At 37.0% G+C, this 6,516-nt stretch overlaps 1 protein-coding gene across 1 annotated transcript in view; it reads right to left on the bottom strand.

Annotated features, from left to right (window-relative positions):
* The window catches only part of LOC117804220 (zinc finger protein 658-like), a 46,197-nt gene that overhangs the window by 640 nt on the left and 39,041 nt on the right, over positions 1-6,516 (bottom strand). The window lies entirely within an intron of this gene.

Below are 6,516 nucleotides of genomic sequence, written 5' to 3'. Positions count from 1 at the left end.
TGGAGTTTTGCAGTATTGTGTACTCTGTTAATTTGGTGTTCCTCTATTGTTTCAGCTGTTCTTCTGGGGGCAGGGCCTGCTGTGCTGATTCTCAGGTGTCTTTGCTTGGGTGGAGTTGCACCACCCCCTGCCAGGGCGCTGGGCTCAGTATGAGCTGCTACTGGTTGCTGTATGTGGGTTTTGTTACCTGTAGGCCTTCCCTGCCTCTCTAAAATGGCTGTGCCCCAATCTCAAGCTCCAGACCCAACAGATCATGGTCCCCTCTCTTCACTAAACCCTCAGTGATAAGCGGACTTCACTTTCGTGTGTGCCACTCTGCAGATCCTGCTGTGAGGGCCTGCATTGATCCTTGTGGGGGAAGGCAGAGGGTCCCTGCACAGAGTGGTCACGTGGTAGGGCATGCTCCCGCACCAGCCCTCCTAAGAGAAGGCAGAGGGCCACCTCTTTTTGTCCTTTGCAGTACCTCCACAATGTGAGCAGTTGTGTGCACTCCAGCACTGCCCCCTACCAGGGAGAAGGCAGAGGGTTGCTGCTTTTCTGTCCCTCACAGGGCCCTTGCAAGGGAGCTGCCACTCGATTGTGCTGTGGTTCATGGTTTACGGTGAACCAAGCTGAAAGCCTCCTCCTGCACTAGCTGACCCTCTCCAGTTTCCCCACTCCAATGCTTGGGAACTCTGCCAGCTCAGGCACCCCCATTCTTTCTGTGACGCCAGGGATCCTGAGACCCCACGGTCCCATCCAGGATTCTGTCCCGCTTCACCACCTGAGCACCTTTCAGACGGGGACATCTCTCGCTGGAGCAGATTTCCGCAGGTTCTGATATTGCACTCTGGGGCTCTATCACTTTCCAGTAGCCAACTTATAGAGGCTCGCTCCCCTGCCAATTATCTTCTGACATATCTCCACAGATTGATTTCTCTTACNAGATTGACTTCTCTTAACCTCCTACCTTGCAAAAAGTGGTCACTTTTCTATTTGTAGAATTCCAGCAACTCTTCTTATATCTCAGGTTGACGTCATAGGTATTCAGAATGATTTGATAGTTATCTATCTAAATTCAGGGGACCAAATGAAACAAGGTACCCCTACTCTTCCACCATCTTGCCTCTCTCTGAGAGTGTATTCTTATTGTCTCTCCCAGAACTGTTTTGCATTATCCCAAAGAATATATTCCCATGGATTTTCCTCATATGTAAAAATAAAGTTTTAAAAAATTGCTTATATGTGGAATTTAAGAAACAAAACAAATGAACATGGCAGGGGAGAGGAAAACCAAGAAACTGACTCAACTATAGAGAATAAACTGATGGCTATAAGAGAGGAGGTGAGTGGAGGGATAGATTAAATAGGTGATGGGGATTAAGGAGTGCACTTGTGATGAACACCAGATGTTTTATGGAACCACTGAATCACTAAATTCTACACCTGAAACTAATATTACACTGTATGTTAACTAACTGGGATTTAAATAAAATTTTTTTTAAGAACACACACACAAAAAAACCAAAAAAATTAAAAATTGGCAAATAAAGCTACCATCTTCAGAATGTTTCCTTTATTTCAAAAATAATTTAAAAGTTTTAAATTTCTATAAAAATGCAAATCATTGAATTGATGTTCTCCACTCATTTTTTATATGAAGCTATTATCAAAATCATATATTGTCAACATCATTCTTTTATTCCTAGAAAGTATTTACATTTCAGGAGTACTTTCTCATTTTTCCTTAGATATTTCTATAAAAAATTTGAATAGAAAGTGAAATTTGTCTGTGGTTGTGTCCAATCCACCTAGGAAGAATATAAAATTATTCCCATTAATTGGTCATCCCAGTGGTATACTTGTAAGGCTGAAAAGAACACAAAAAGTTAATAGTACTCCTTACCAATGATGGTTTCTGAAGTCAACCCTGATATTTATAACCTGAATATTAATTCATGGGAACATATGAGTTCACTGTAATAGTAAGCTTGATTGATTGATTGCTACCAGATGGACAACTGTAGGTCGGTTTTCCCTATGAATTTTGCATACTATCCAGCTTGTTCTGTCTACTTGGCATCTCCCTGCACCTTCTCCATGAGGTCTGATGCATGTAGGTGCTCAGCATGCTCCAACAGGAGGCTGCCCTGTAATCCTGTTCAGGGCTTTTTACCCTTGGAGCTCTGCAGCCATGACAGGCTTTGTGATTGCTCCTTCTATCTCCTTTCTATTTTAACTGTAGCTGATCTTTCTGTCTTATCTAACACAACCACTGCAATTGATTTAAGGTCCCTTCGAAAATCTGTGTGGTCTCTGCGGCAGAGTGAAGGAAAATGATTCACAAACTGGAATGTAATGCAGAAGTGGGCTGATGGAGCCCCTGATTTTCAGAGTTTGATGAAACAGCTCTTTCAGATTGTATTTGTGGCCTCACTCTCTCTTGATAAAAGTCCCACATGTGATTTACCTTGTAAAGGAATCCAGGATCCATGGTTATAGTGGATTCTGGTGTATTCCTTTAAAAAGACTTATGTTTTATGTAAGTGATGAATCAATGAATTCTATTTCAGAAACCAATATTGCATTATATGTTAACTAATTAAATTTATAAATCAACCAACCAATCAATCAATCAACCAACCAATAATATGTGGAATCTGGATCCATTAGTGTACTCCATCATTTGCATTACTCTTTCCATCGGAAGATGGTTTTTGAGCATACATTCCCAGTTATGTATGTTCGTTTATTTGTAAGTTGCATGGCTATAATACTTTTCAATAATTTTATGTGATAAATATTATACAAATATAAATGCTTTAAAGGGAAGAGATAAAATAAATTGAAGTTTTGATATTTTCTTTCTATATTCCAGCATTCGGTCTTGGTCACTCACCTTGATCTGAATACTACCTTGGGGCCACCACTGCCAGTGAAGCTTCCCTACATATGAGGCAAGCTTGTGATGGAAGGGCACAAAGGGGGGAAGGTATCTCCCAAACTGGATTTGGTATAATTTTGATGTTTACATGCTACTTTCCCTCAGAATCTGTAAGGATTAACCTGAATTTTAGTAGCAACATTGAGAAAAATATACACTTTTTATATGAAGTTTATCTAAAAAGATGGACAGAACTCTGAATTTTGAGGTGATCCCCAAAATTCCTACCCACTATGGAACATACTTTATATTAGAGTACGGGTAGGACTCTGAATATGATGGATTTCGCAGCTGTGATTAGATTACAAGGGTGAAAGGATTTAAAGATGTAATTAAAATTTGAAAGGGAGTTAATAAAAAGGGAGATTATCCTGGGAGGGCCTGATCTAATTTGGTGAGCTCTTAAAAGGGACTGGGTCCTTCCTGAAGAAAAATTTGAAGCAGCAGTGACAATTTTCTGTTAGCTTTCAAAAAACAAACTGTAAAGCTATGGAGAAAACCCTGTGGCAAGGAACAGCGGGCAGTCCTACTGAATTCTACAGTGAGCTAAGTAGAGTCCTGAAACTCAGATTGACACCTTGATTTTAACCCAGTCAAACCTTAAAATGAGGAACCCGTTAACTTGTGCCTTGACTCCTGACTCATGGAAACTGAGATAATAAACTATGCATTTTTTTCTAAACCACAAAATTATAATAATTTGTTATAGACGAATAGAAAACTAACACCAGAAGTAAAACACATCATACTGCATTACTATTTCATGAAAGTTAATAAAGTCAATTTTCCCTCATGTGACATCATATACCTTCTAAATAACAAATTGCTATCAAGAATATTTTCTGTACTCTGAAATATTTTACTTAAAAAACAAACTGGCTTAACCTGTATAGTGTGTTGTTTTTACATTTGTGTATTGAAGTTATGGCATAATAATATTTTCCTTGCTCTGGTGATCCTGGAAAGCTTTTATTCTAGGGCTATGTATCAACTGAACTATCAGTGAAGTTATTCTTTCAAATAGGTTGTTTGGGATTACAAAAAGAGCATTTGGTTTGAGTTATGAGATATAGACATTGAATAAGTGTGTGGTTTGGAGAATATTTCTGTGCCTTTGTGTCCATTAATTTTAGCTGACTGCATGAAGGAAGACATTTACAAACTCCTTATTTAAACAGCATTATTGAGGTATAATTGACATACAATAAATTATACATCTATTAAGTGTAGGTTTGGTAAGTGTTGACATATGATCACACCCATGAAATCATCATCGCTATCAAGATAATGAACATATCAATCACCCTAAAAATTTCCACAGACTCCTTGGGAATCCCTCTTTGCTATACCACTCCATTCCCCCCTAAATCTCAGGAAATGCTTGATTTGCATTAGTTTTTATTTTCTAGAATTTTAAATAAGTAGATTTAAATAGGGTATACTATTTTGTCAACTTTCATTCAGAAAAAAAATTTAGAATCATATATATGTGTTGACATTTGGGTTGTTTCTAGTTTTTGGTTATTAAATATAAGGTTTCTATAAATATCCTTGACAAGTCTTTGCACAGACATATGCCTTATTTCTCTAACATAAGTATCAAAGATTGGAATGGCTGGCCCATATGGTATGTTTACCTAGTTACAGAACTACAAAATCATTTTTACGTTCCCTCCAGTGTTACAGTTGCTCCACATTTTTGCCAGCACTTGGTGTGTTCAGTCTTTCATTTTCCCTCCTCCAGGGGAAATTCTTACCAACAGTGTGCTTTAATTTTTCCAGCTTTTTTTTTTTAAAGATTTTATTTATGACAGAGATAGGGACAGCCAGCAAGAGAGGGAACACAAGCAGGGGGAGTGGGAGAGAAAGAAGCAGGCTTATAGCAGAGGAGCCTGATGTGGGGCACGATCCCATAACACCGGGATCACGCCCTGAGCCAAAGGCAGATGCTTAACTGCTGTGCCACCCAGGCGCCCCTAATTTTTCCAGCTTTTTTGAGGCTTAATTAACAAATAAAATTGTAAGATATTAGTGTACAACATATGATTTGATATATGTGTACATTGTAGGATTACAACCATTCAGTTAATTAACACATCATCACGTCACATATTTACCTTTGTGTGTACACGTGTGTCTGTGTGTGTGAATATTTAAATTCTATCTCAGTAACTTTTTGTTATACAATACAATGTTATCAACTATAGTCACCACGTCATACAATAAATCTGGAAAGTTTGTACCATTTTAACAACCTCCTTTTTTTCCTTCACCCCCCTCCCAGGACCTTGGCAACCATGTTTCTACTCTGTTTCTGAGTTTGACTTTTTTTTTTTCCCCTTGGACTCCACATATAACTGATACCATGCAGTATTTGTCTTTCATCTGTCTGGCTTATTTCATTTAGCACAATGTCTTCCAGATTTATCCATGTTTTCACAAAAGACAGGATTTCCCCCTTTTTATGAAATGCTTTAATTCTTTTTTGATGGGAGGTATGGATTGAAGTTAATTTTTTTAGTATAGATATCCAATTATTTAATCACATCATTGAACTTTCACTTTTAGTTTTATTGTTTATATAAGTGGGTTTAAGTATATCACCTTATTATTTGCTTTCAATTATTTCATCTTTTTCTGCCTTCTGTTAGGTTGGGGTTTTTTTGTTTTGTTTTGTTATTCCATTCAAATTCCTTTGTTGACTTATTAGCTATAAATCTAATTATTGGATGATTGTTTCAGGTTTATAGTATACATATTTAACTTATCACAGTTTACTTTCAAGAGACATTATACCACTTAATATACAAGATAGAATATTTACATTTGTATATTTACATTTCTCCCTTCTTGGCTTTTGTTCTGTTCTCACACATTGGACATCTTATTATACCATATCAGACAATTATCTTTTAAGGAGATTTAAGTAATTATTTAGAAAATATTTTCTATTTACTCTGTTCCACAACTTTAGTTCTAGCTAAGCTTCACTAATATGTTTTCTCTTCTTCCCCTTCAGACCTGGAGGTGGAATGTTCTTCCCACTGTTACTAGTCTCTGGCTGCCATCTCTTGCTAGATCCTTCACCCCTCCCACAGCTATCTAAGCATCCCCTTTATTACATGTCCTTCAGAAAACCACCTTGCATGTACCATCTTTCCTAGAATGATACTGTATTGATATAAAATTTAAATGCAATTCCTTTTTTTTTCCTGTGAACTGTTGGAAAGACAGCTTTTGTGGATTATCCCAGAGGTTTCCATTATAAATATCAGTTCCCAAGAAAATACTGGTCTATCATTCAGACCTNTTGGTCTATCATTCAGACCTTGTCCTCTTTACTACCTTTAAGATCTTCAAGTTACAGGAAGAAAACTACATGTTTATATACATAGAGACCAAGATGTTCTGTTTATATCAGTTATTCCACAAACATTTATTAAATTTCTGATCAGCCTGAATAATTGTTATGAATACTATAGAATTTCTCAAAGAACAAGATTTTAGCTTAATAATTATTATTTTTATTGAACTATAGTTGACATAAAATGTTATATTATTTTCAGGTGTACAACGTAGCAATTTGATTTTTT

The sequence above is a fragment of the Ailuropoda melanoleuca genome, chromosome 10 (genome assembly GCF_002007445.2).
Source record: "Ailuropoda melanoleuca isolate Jingjing chromosome 10, ASM200744v2, whole genome shotgun sequence".
Taxonomy (NCBI): Eukaryota; Metazoa; Chordata; class Mammalia; order Carnivora; family Ursidae; genus Ailuropoda; species Ailuropoda melanoleuca.
The sequence above is the reverse complement of the archived record's forward strand: the minus strand, read 5'-3'. Positions and strand labels throughout refer to the sequence as shown.